Here is a 12724-nt window from a genome sequence, read left to right on the forward strand (position 1 = left end):
AAAGAGTGCTACATATTGTATCACCATCTCCACTTCCTATACCAAGGAATAATATCCATGTGGTCTATGTTATATTTCTTTGTAGGATGAAATACAAAAAATAAGTGATTAGAATCAGAGCCACTGTCTGTTTTATGCCAAGATCCTCCATGAAAGTAACCATACACCAGATGTGCAAATCTATTTATGATCCTACAAATATTGCACCAGACTCTACAGATTCTTAAAAAGAACAGGAGTACTTGTGGCACCTTAGAGACTAACAAATTTATTAGAGCATAAGCTTTCGTGGGCTACAACCCACTTCTTCGGATGCATATAGAATGGAACATATATTGAGGAGATATATATACACACACACATACAGAGAGCATGAACAGGTGGGAGTTGTCTTACCAACTCTGAGAGGCCAATTAAGTAAGAGAAAAAAAACTTTTGAAGTGATAATCAAGGTAGCCCAGTACAGACAGTTTGATAAGAAGTGTGAGAATACTTACAAGGGGAGATAGATTCAATGTTTGTAATGGCTCAGCCATTCCCAGTCCTTATTCAATCCTAAATTGATTGTATCTAGTTTGCATATCAATTCCAGCTCAGCAGTCTCTCGTTGGAGTCTGTTTTTGAAGTTTTTCTGTTGTAAAATAGCCACCCGCAGGTCTGTCATTGAATGACCAGACAGGTTAAAGTGTTCTCCCACTGGTTTTTGAGTATTATGATTCCTGATGTCAGATTTGTGTCCATTAATTCTTTTGCGTAGAGACTGTCCGGTTTGTAAAATTATGACATGTTCCTGTGAGTCAGAGAAATATCTCAGCACATTTAAAATACTTGACCTGTTAATCACAGTTAAGCAGTATACTGTTTTTAGTAAGAATTTTTCTGTTGTATTAAAATTGATTTGGAACATTAATAATCCAGAAGATATTGCTAATATAAATGTATCAGCTTTGTTAAATAGCCAATGCCAAATGTCTGGAGCCAGATCAATGGATTTATGCAGACTTGCATTTATCGTTATGATAGTTCACCATCAAGAGAGAATATTTCTGCGCATATTGTATCATTTTACTTCAGAAAGTACAGTTAAAAGCAGTACTGAAGTGAATGGGTGTGAAAGATTCTCTGGCTCAAATATGTAAATCTGGAAACAAAAAACAGTTTCAAAAGCCAGGTGTCTGTCACGTAACAACTCAAATTTATGTCATTAACAAAACCCGAAGCACTGAAAAGCAAAGAAATTGACATAAATCTGACCCTCTTTACTCAGTAAATGAGTACCTTATTTTTATCCAGTATATAGAAATGCATATACTCTAAATGGAAGTATGGGTCTCTCCCACATTGCTTGCTTCACAAGCTGTATTATTTTTTCAAAATGTACATTTGATTGCTGCAGATAGCAAGGACTAGATGTTGTGTGACAAAAATCGTAGCTATATATAAACTGTTGGAATTTTTGTGAAGTGTATTGTGGTATTGTCTGATACCATCTCCTTGGGTATTTTTTTGTCAGGCAACGATGTGGTTATGCTTAGCAGTCACTGTGGAAGTTTGAGTTCCTCAGCAAGCACCATAATAGTCTACTAGAATCACGCTGATTTTATTATCTAGTGTAAAAATTTCTGATGCCTTTTGCCATGGAGATGATATCATGTTGTGACTATGCTTGTGGGAGGCCTGCAGAGGATATACTACTGCATCAGCTAAGTGGTCAAGCAAAGTGGGATCTCACACTCAACTTGAGTGATTATATTTCTCTGTTTGTCTGAGAGGGACATAGGGGACAGACAAAGCCCCTGGCACAGAGGAGAAGGGAGAAATGGGGATGCACACAGAGTCCCTTGCATGAGGGAGGAGGTGGGGGTTCCAGAGAGTTGCTTAAATAGAGGGGGATAGGAGGGTGGCCTAAAGGGAACTTAGGGTGTGTGTGTGGGGGAAATGCAGGGAGCCCCTGGTGTGTGCAGTGTTCTTGGTGGCCTCCACACGAAACAAGGTGTGTGACCTTGTATTGGATATTCTCTTTTAGCTCAAGCAGTAAGGGCATGGAGTTCCTTGAATTTTTTCCACATACAGGTGGCCATTAAGTATATCTACACTCTGCCAGGATATGTGGCATAGTTGGTGACCTAAAGATCGATGTAGCAATGAAATCTATACATAGGTTAGGCTTCACGTTTGATTTTTGTTTGCTTGCTTTTAAAAAACCAAGGGTTTGCAGACCCTAATATGAATAAGATTATATTAATGACTTTTTTTCCAATACAAATATTCTCTCCTTTTAATTCACAATGTGCTCCCTGCTAGTTTGTGATTCCAGACACAACATTGTACTAATGTATGGAGGTCCCACAGGTAAAACTGACCAGTCTGGTTTCACTGTTGGTGCAGAAGGAAGTGCAAAAAGGAAACAAACAGCATAGAGAACAGTAAATGAGATTTTTAAGCTCTCTCAATTTACTCAGTTAAGGTATTCTTTGCAGTATTGCCAACCTCAAGCATTCAAAAATCATGAGTTACGCCCCCCCCCCCAATCATGATGGGCTTAAAAATCAGGATTTTAAAAACACACACACTAAATTTAAGGTTTATTTACCTTCTGCTTTTAGGGTGCACTTACTTCATGTTTTCAACTTTTCTCTGCAACCATGAGGGATAGAAACTTATCTTAACAAATCTCTTCATTCCAGGAATTGGGGCTTTAAGAAATACACCGAAATTGTTTAAATTTGAGATGAAATTGCAAGAGTTGGCAACACTGTCTTAGTCACAAAAGTAGGGACATAAGGTAGAAATTCAAATAGCTATTCTACAATTGAGTGCTCTTTTAAATCCTTTGTATTAAGGGCATATAGGGTCAGTTCTCCCCATTCCATCACAAACATCAGATAGGCCTACATGTCTATGGTTTTCTAATATCTAATAAAATACAATGTTATCCAGAAGTGTTTGCTTTATCTACAACAAATACTAATAAAGAAACAGTTAAAAAAAATTATATATATATGTCCAGCAACTAGATGGCTACAAGTAATGTCAAAGAATACCTTTATTAGACTTCTTCAGTTGAACATGGTCATAGGTTCAAACATTTATTTCATTTTCTGTGTCAGTTATTCATAGGAAGGTAAGACTTATACCTCAGCCAAATGCACTTACCACAGACTAACGTCAGGCTTTTTTATCTCATGAACATTTCATGTATGCATTGAAAAACATTTTTTTCAGGAAAATAAGAGTGACCATGGGTTTAGTTATCTTTGTCTCAACTATTATTAGAGAGTCAGAATAAATAAGTTTTTAAAAACTGGAAACAAAGTAAATTAAACAAAATCCTACCTTCATTAGGCACTAGAAAGCACTGAAGTGCAAAATCTAGTTAAGAATGCTGAAGAATGGATTTGCATATTTCCTTGGTCAGAGATTAAAACAGCTCTCCTGTGATCCAGTGAAATAGTACAGGATATATGATACCTGTGTCTGAGATCTAGTAAGCCTCATCTGACAGTATTGATCTGTTATACAGATTTGTCTTGTCCCAGAGTCCAAACAGGGAACCAAGACAAATTTCCATGTGAAAACTTGTGAATTCTCCCATCTACGGAGATGTTTTTTTCATAGTAGTTATAGTTCAATAATAGCATGACAGAGGATCTCTTTTTAAGAAATGAACCTTGATTTGCAGCCTGGAATAATTATAATTTAATGTGTGAATCTCTGTGGGAAATTAAGGCATCATCTTGTATACACGTCTGCTCAATCAGCTGTTAGCCCTGTGATTCATTCACTGCAGCAGCCTGTCTAATAGCTGCTAGACCTTGCTCAGCTGGAGCGTTCAACAGCTGTGCTATAATAGGAGCCAGTCAACTTGACATTTCTGTCTAAACACTGGCAGCTCACATTCTGCATGTCAGATCATGCTGGTCTTTGGTGCCATTAAGTCATCTCTATTATAGGAGCATTTGTTAGTAATAGTAACATGAGGTCAGAAACATTCTTAGGATTATTGCCCTGCCACTTCAACTGGATAAGGTATTCTTCTCTACTTCCTGTACTAAATAGTGATTGTGCAGGGTTGCTGATGCCATTAATATGCTTGCATGACCCACGTAGGAGGCGCATGAATTTTGGTGGTGGGTGAAGTGGCATGATTTTAATGGGCAAAACCCTGGCCCTGGGCCCATTGCCTGTACAGTAAAACATTGCTAGCTATTCTGCTCTGGGTATCATCCTTCCATGGCAGGATAGGATTCCACACACAGGGCCAAGTTCATTGCACTGTTTTTTGCTCCATTTTGCAGCTGCAGTGATTGCCTGTTTACACATCCTCTGGATCTCAGCATTAGAGCCTATTGAATTTTGGCCTACCCTGCCCCTTTATCTGACTGAAACCATATCTTTTGTAGGCATGGCCTATATCTAGTTGTGTTGAATGTGTCTACCTGATTACACAGTTCTGTGAACACAAATGCAGGATTCTCTCTGACTTCCTACATGGTCTCCTGCAGTCTGAATACCTGGGATTATCTGAACCCTCCCTTTTTCCAGGTCTCCAGATGGTTACAAAGAACCTTCAGAATGCGAACCATGTGTAACCAGTGCAGTGCTATCTATTTGAGCAAGCTCTGAAAGAGTTATGAACAGCCCCTATTCATCTCAATGGAGTGTTGATTATGAAGCATAACAGCTGTGATTTAGATACAACCTTGTTAACTGTTTCACAGATGATCAGAGCAAGCCAGAAAGGAGAGGGAGGGTCATATTGTGAAGATCAGAATCTGTTGTGTGACATCTCCATTTTTACATCTCATGTGATTAGAGAGGGGACCTTGGTTTGCGTGTGCAACTTTATTTTTTTTGCACAAAGTTTGTGAAAGTACCACTACTTTCCCTCCATCAACGCATTTGACCTGCACCTATTTAAGAAAGGGAACCTAAATCAGAGTGTGCATCCAGGGATGGCAAACAAAAAGTGGGCAGGTGTGAGAAGTATGAGGATGCAACACTAAATGCCATATATGGTTTGTATTCAGCCATAAATAATTTTTAAAAAGGGAAAATTTGTTCAAGTTTTGCTAACCAAGATACCTCCACTGTAGTGTTCATTGTTGTAGAATGAGTGTTGGAAGTGGGAAATGAAATTTAGTTCTTTGATCATCTCATTGAAGTTATCTTATAAATAAAAACTGCTTTAAATAGCTATTAATCTCCAAACAAAAATAAAAAACAGACATGGAAATAGTTCTAGCTGAGGGGTAAATCTGATCATTTGAAAATAATTGGGTGAATAAGCTATAAGTGGCTGAAAAATATCACATTGGAACATGCTCAGTAGACATCTGCTATCATGTCCATGTATATGAAATCCATATGAAAGTTCATCTCACTCCAGGGTTGTTTTATTTGGTGTTCTGTAGTCACTCTTAGACATGGAAAGAGAAGAATAGCAGGCCAAGAATGAACTTCACTCCTCCAGGTGTGTAAGAGATACTCAGCATAATTTGGGATACAGCACTGCCAGCTAAAGGGTGTTGAATCCTTCTCCTGCAAACCTTAGCATAAAGTTACAGAGGTGCTTTGATAAGTATTTGGCAGACATCACAATGCAGACTCCTAAAAGTTTGTCACACTTATGAGCTAGTTGTACATTATGTAGAAGCGAGTGGGAAATAATCAGAATAAGGTCCCCAACTTTATTGTTCATCTTATGGTTCTACAATTAAGATGGTCTACTGTAGCTCTGCTATATGTAATGTTTGTGTTCCTGTCTGACAATGTTTTCTTTGACACAAAAGCCACAGGTTTTTTTTAAGCTATATTAATGAGCATTGTTAAATTTTGATATTAAAATACTATATAGCCTGAGCCTAGCTTTCATAGCTATATTCTACAGTTATTGCTAGAAAGTGAAATACTTTTGATGTTCAGTCCCTTAAATGGTGGATAGCACAAACATGTTTGGGAGGATTTTACTAAGTTATGTCTGATGCTAAACTGTTTTTTTTTTTTTTTAAATTAAAAAGCAAGTGGCTACTTTTAACTTTGTTACTGTATGAATGTGTGTCAATGCTACACTGATATGATTGGTAAACACAAATCCAAATATACAGGCTACAGATGGAAGTTTTGAAAGTTAATTTAGTAAACGTGAAAGGTACTGGTTTGCCAATCAATCAATCTATGGCATCACGTAGGGGGGTTAGTGATGGGGCTTGAGAAGCTGCCACAATGCAGATCCTTCTTTCATCCCTGGTAGATGCAGTGGGGTCTTTGAATAGCATCTCTACAATTAGGGTTGCCAACATTGTATATCAAAAACAAGGGACTGTTTTCTTAGCACCTTGCCCCACCCCTCTTCCTGAGGATTATTAATAATTAACAATTAGCACTTACCTACATTTTCCAGGGGTATTTCTTGCTGCTTTTTGCAGCACTCAGCAACTCCTGATCTTGTTGTACAGAAATGAAAAAATGGGATTGTCATAACTATAAAGGGAAGGGTAACAGCTCTCCTGTGTACAGTACTATAAAATCCCTCCTGGCCAGAGACTCCAAATCCTTTTACCTGTAAAGGGTTAAGAAGCTCGGGTAACCTGGCTGACACCTGACCCAAAGGACCAATAAGGGGACAAGATACTTTCAAATCTTGGGGGGGAGGGAAGGCTTTTGTTTGTGCTCTTTGTTTAAGGGGTTGTTCGCTCTTGGGACTGAGAGGGACCAGACATCAATCCAGGTTCTCCCCATCTTTCTAAACAAGTCTCTCATATTTCAAACTTGTAAGTAAAAAGCCAGGCAAGGCGTCTTAGTTTTACTTTGTTTTCTCAACTTGTAAATGTACCTTTTACTAGAGTGTTTATCTCTGTTTGCTGTACTTTGAACCTAAGACAGAGGGGGGTCCTCTGAGCTCTTTAAGTTTGATTACCCTGTAAAGTTATTTTCCATACTGATTTTACAGAGATGATTTTTACCTTTTTCTTTAATTAAAAGCCTTCTTTTTAAGAACCTGATTGATTTTCCTTGTTTTTAGATCCAAGGAAGTTGGATCTGTATTCACCAGGGAATTGGTGAAAGGTTTCTCAAAGCTTCCCAGGGAAGGGAATGGTGGCAGCGGACCAGAACTAAGCTGGTAGTTAAGCTTAGAAGTCCTCATGCAGGCCCCCACACTTGTACCCTAAAGTTCAAAGTGGGGATACAGCCTTGACAGGGATGTTCCTTGTAATAAGGAAATGTTGGCAACCCTATCTATAAGGCATACACAGATATTCATGGCTTGGAAGAAGATTTTTTTTCTTCTCCTTAATCCCTAGTGGAAATATTTAGCATCTAGCCCTACTACTTAGGCCAGGCACTGGCAGCCTGATCCAAAACCTACTAAAGTCAATGGAAAGACTCATTGACCTCAGGGAGCTTTTGATCAGGCCCTCTGTCCCTGGATTGGCCATTAATGAATAGATGATAATATATATTACACAGGGCTAAAAGAAAAATGCTAATGCACTGATTTCACCCACCCCCCACTTTTTAATGTGAGGAGTTCATGTTATTCTCTCAGAGCAGCAGGTGAGGGGTTGCTGACTGGAGCTAGTTGACTGATCTGGCAAAGGCATTTGGTATCGTCAGTTACAAAATTCTATTATGCTAGTTATATAACAGTAACTTGGATGAGGTCATAAAGTTATCTTCAAGCTCTACCTCCTTAGTTAGGCATATAAACTCTAGCCAGACTAATCTGAAACTTTTTGATCTTCATCTTGATAGCTGTAAAACTAGTTTTTAATATAGGACTACTCACAGAATAAGGAGATATGTATTATATACAATCATGCATAAACATTCTTCATATGTTTAAGGGACAGTTTACAAACAAAAGTAAAGTTACATACAAATGTGAACTTTAAATTTCCTTATTTTTCTGGATTTTAATTTTCAAAAGTAATACTTAATGTCAGTTTTTGCATTAAAATATAGTGGTAGACTTGTACAAATTTATAGAGTACCCTCCATACTGAGGTATTTCATAGCACTTTCAAGTTATATACTAACTACATTATAGAAGGATCTTTTAATTTATCAGTGAAATGCAGCTACTGTGGGAATGAACCACAGCAGCTCTTTAAAAGCACACAGCCCCATACAGATATAAATATGATAAATGCATAGTGTAAAATAACTGAGTAGTGTAATAACTAGTGTAAGATTCTGCTCTTGGTTACCATGGTCTAAATCTGGAGTAACTCCAGCTAAAGACACTGTTAGGGTTATTCCAGATTAACAGCATTGTAACAGATAGAACAGGGGTTCAGGACCCCTCAGTGGGTTGTGAGGTTATTACATGGGAGGTTACAAGCTGTCAGGTTCCACCCCAAACCCTGCTTTGCCTCCAGCATTTATAATGGTGTTAAATATAAATTAAAAACAAAAACAAAAACACTGTTTAGTATAAGGGAGAGGTCACACTCAGGCTTGCTCTGTGAAGGGGTCACCAGTACAAAAGTTTGAGAACCACTGCAGTAGAATTTGCCATTTCTTTCACATTAGGATTTACTTCAGAACTGACCACATGCAGAGGTTGCATGAAAAACTGTTTACAAAGGTATTAGAATAACTTTATGGGAGAATCTATTTCCCTTACTTTGAATAATCAATTATTCTGTACCATCTTACATTATACCAACTCAAGCATGTTTTACAGCTGACCTGTGCTATACTGATTTATTTTTTGGAAAACTTTTATAGTATATTGTTACTTCTGGAAGTAGTCCACAGTATTTTGAGAAGTTCATTCAGGCACATTGTAATTATATTGTATTTTGTTTGGGGTTTTTTTTTTTTAAACTTATTGTAGTAACTATATTATTCTTAATGTTTGGACTTTAAATATAGGGGACTTAATGAAAGTGAAGACATATTGTTGGTATTTGGTCTGTTGTAGATCATGGAAATAAATAGTGATTACACTGTCCCCTGCTTACTTGTACAGGGTCAAGTACTGGAATTCTTACTCAGTCCTTACTCAGGCAAAACACTTGTAAAACCAGTGTGAGTTTCACCTGAATCAGCGACATGACATCCCCTACTCAGCACATTGAGCAAAAGATTCAATCAAACTTTAAGTGATTTATCTGATATGTTGTAACCAAGCTACCAGCTGCATTTTAGAGGAAATAATAAGTGTGTGTGGTGGGAGTATTCGGGAAGTGGTTTTAATCTATATATGTTTGCAAAGTAACATTTAGTGCCACATTTACTACAGCCATTCTAAATACACTGTTCAGAATGACAGTCTGCCCACCAGGGTGGCCCAAGTAAGAAGATTCTACTGTATATGGATCTACTTGGGGTAGCTGTGTCACATGGTCTGTTGAAAGGGAAGTTTTGCCTTCCTCATCACTTGTCTATAGTGGGTAAGGGCAGAGCAATCAGATTACCCTCTGATGCAATCCTACAAGCATGAGTCTCCTAGAAAGCTTAAACTGGAGGTGTCACAATTATAGCTTGCTAAACTATCTTAACAGAGTCAGATTTTCCTGTGGTCAATAAGGTTAGATACGTCATTATTTGTTTTAAAGTTTCCCACTTTGGAAGCAACAACTAAACGAAAAAACATTAGGGTGTTGTGTCTATATCCTACTTGATTAGAGACTTTTTATTCCTCAGCTCAGCAACTAAAATTACACTCAAGTTGTCTGCCTGCAGTTTTTTGGAGCTGAAAAAGACATATTTGCATTTACAAATGTATATTTGCACATGCAAATCAGCAGTTAGACATGTAATGACCTGACTAATATGTGCAAATACATATTTATATGCAAATCTGAGGATTCAGTGTGCAAACAGTTGTTTACACATTTGTGGGCACAATGTTAGAGGCTGATTTTGAAGATGTGCCCCTTTGCATGTATAAATAGTCAGAAAATAAACTATTTAAACATGTGAGGTCTATGATAACCATCTTAAAGAATCAGTGTAGTCAGCTGTTTAAAAAAATAATTTGGCTGTTCTGTTTTCTGACTTCTCTTTTTAGCAAGGTTTTTTAATATGAAATATTTTGGTTGATATTTTTGCATATATATATTGTGTGTGTGTGTGTGTGTATGTATGTATCTGAGAAGGATTGATGAATAAAATACAGGGGGAAAGTCAATAAACATTTAAATAGAAATATAAATACAGTAGGGCTTTAACCCAACAGGACAAAGTCAGATGTAACTTTGGTAAACTGAGTGAAAGCAAACAATATGCGTTTTAATATGGCTAAATATAAACAGGCATCTAGGAACAAAGACTGTAGGCCATGCTTACATGATGGGGGACTCTATCCTGTGAAGCAGTAACTGAAAAAGATTGGGGGGGTTCAGTGGATAATCAACTGAACATGAGCTCCTAGTGTGATGCTGTGGCCAAAAGAGCAAATGCAATCCTGGGATGCATAAACAGGTGAATCTCAAGTAGGACTAGAGCGGTTATTTGACCTCTCTATTTGGCACTGGTGTGACCTTTGCTGGAATACTGTGTCCAGTTCTGATGCTCACAATTCAAGAAGGTTGTTGATAAATTGGAGAGTTCAGAGAAGAGCCATGAGAACGATAAGAGGATTAGAAAACATGGCTTATAGTGATAAGCTAAATAGATGGAGCCCCTTAATTCTAACCAAGAGAAAGTTAAGTGGTGACTTGATAACAATCTATACAGGGAACAACTATTTAATAATGGGTTCTTCAATCTAGCAAAGATAGATAACAATCCAAAAGCTGGAAGTGGAAGCTAGACAAATTCAGACTGGAAACGTATATTTTTATCAGTGGGAGTAATTAATTAGAACAATTTATCAAAGTTCATGGTGAATTCTCTATCACTGAATTTTTAAATCAAGGTTGGGTGTTTTTTCTAAGAGATCTGCTCTAGGAATTATTTTGGGGAAGTCTCTGGCCTGTGTTTCCAGGAGGTCAGACCAGATTGTGATGGTGTCTACTCCACACAGGTGTAAAAGGGGTTAATCCTGGGTGTGAGCAGTGGAGGGGAGTCCTTAAGCAGTTTACAGAGGCTGCATTGGATGCAGCCAATCAGGGAAGAGCTGCTGGAAGCAACCAATATCAGGGCCCAGCAGCGAAGAAGTTGCTGGGGCAGAGGCACAAGGATTCAGGACTGCGTCTCTTGCAAGCGGAGAGTTCTGCGGCACTGTGGACAGAGCAGTTGCTGGCAGGGACTAGAGGAGTGAGAAGGAGTTCCTGGCTGGCTGCTAGGACCGACGTGCTGAGGCCCTGAGCTAATGGTGAAGAAGCTGCTGGGGCCACAGGGAAGTGGCCAGGGAAACATACTGAGAAGTTGGAGGGGATGCAGCACATGGCTGCCATCCACAGGGTCCCTGGCCTGGGACCTGGAGAAGTGGGTGGGACTGGGTCCCCCCCAAATTGCCACTGGGGAAGCGATACTAAACCCCTGAAGGGGGGAGGGACACAGATGGTGACACAGCCAGAGGGCTGAGTCGTGAAGCGGGTGCTACTGTTCCTGAGGCTGTGAGAGGGGTTTCAGGCAAATGCAGTGATGGTGTGTAAACCAGACAGGAGGGGGTGGCTTTGAGCTAATCCCCAGAGTGACCAGGAGGAGGTGCCAGTCTGGCAGTGAGTGATGCACCCTGTGGCACAGATGATCACAATGGTCCCTCCTGGCCTTGGAATCTATTAATCTGAGCATAAATGGTGGTGTGTCACACATTGGTGAGTTGCAAATGAGGGGATATATCACATACACAGGAAAAAAGACTGAAGTTTAGTTAAAAAACAAGCCAAGGAACAGGAAGGTACAACGAAGGTTAAGATAAAACAGAACTTGCCTTGAGTCATGTTTTAGGCTGGTCTACATAGAAACTTGCACTGATTTAACGGCATGGGTTTGCTAACATCAATTTAGTTATTTTGGTGCCAGTCTCTGTGTGGGTACTTATTGTGGAATAAAAGTGGTCAGCTAAATCAACTTTAGCCACTTTTCTTCTACTCCGTTCCAGTCCCTACTCCAATTTAAGTATTATACAAAGTGGAGCAGCTTCAACAGGAGAGACTCAGAGAGACCTACCCCTAATATGTTATAGCTAGGAGATCTGGATTCAAGTCCTTGCTGCATGTCAGGCAGAGTGGGGATTTTTACCTTGTTTCCCACATTCTGGGTGAGTGCTCTAACTATTGGGTTATAGCACAACAGGGGGGCAGCACCACCACCCCCTCCTCAGCTTTTCTTGACAGAGGGCTGACCTGGCTTAGGCATCTAACTCCAGGAGAGGATTCATGCTGTGAATCCTGAGTGGAGACAGGTGACTAACTCCCTTTGAGGGACAGGGTTTAGGCCACACCCCTCTGATTGGCATTTCCTACTGGCTAGCTTATGCAGTTTACCACTCAGCTTGCTGGCTTCTGTGAATTTTTTTTTTAGTATCTAACTTTCTGCATGCATTGTATAGGAAGACTGGGGGCTGTGAATTCCACTAGGTGGCAGGGCACCTAAAAGTTGAGCATTACAATGCTCAGCATTGCCGCACCTAAGTTCCCCTTGTGAATCTAGCCCTAGAGCTTTTACCGGCATAGCTGTATTGGCATGGGTGGCAGGTACCAGAGGCTGTGCCTCTACAAAACAGCCTGGCATGGCCCTACCTATGCTCTGCCCCCAGACCCTCTGCTTCCATTCTATGGCTACAGCCTGGCTCCAGGGGCTGCGCCACCCACCCTCCCGGTGT

This window comes from Terrapene carolina, unplaced genomic scaffold (genome assembly GCF_002925995.2).
Source record: "Terrapene carolina triunguis isolate 2854851 unplaced genomic scaffold, T_m_triunguis-2.0 Scaffold85, whole genome shotgun sequence".
In the NCBI taxonomy this organism is placed as follows: domain Eukaryota; kingdom Metazoa; phylum Chordata; order Testudines; family Emydidae; genus Terrapene; species Terrapene triunguis.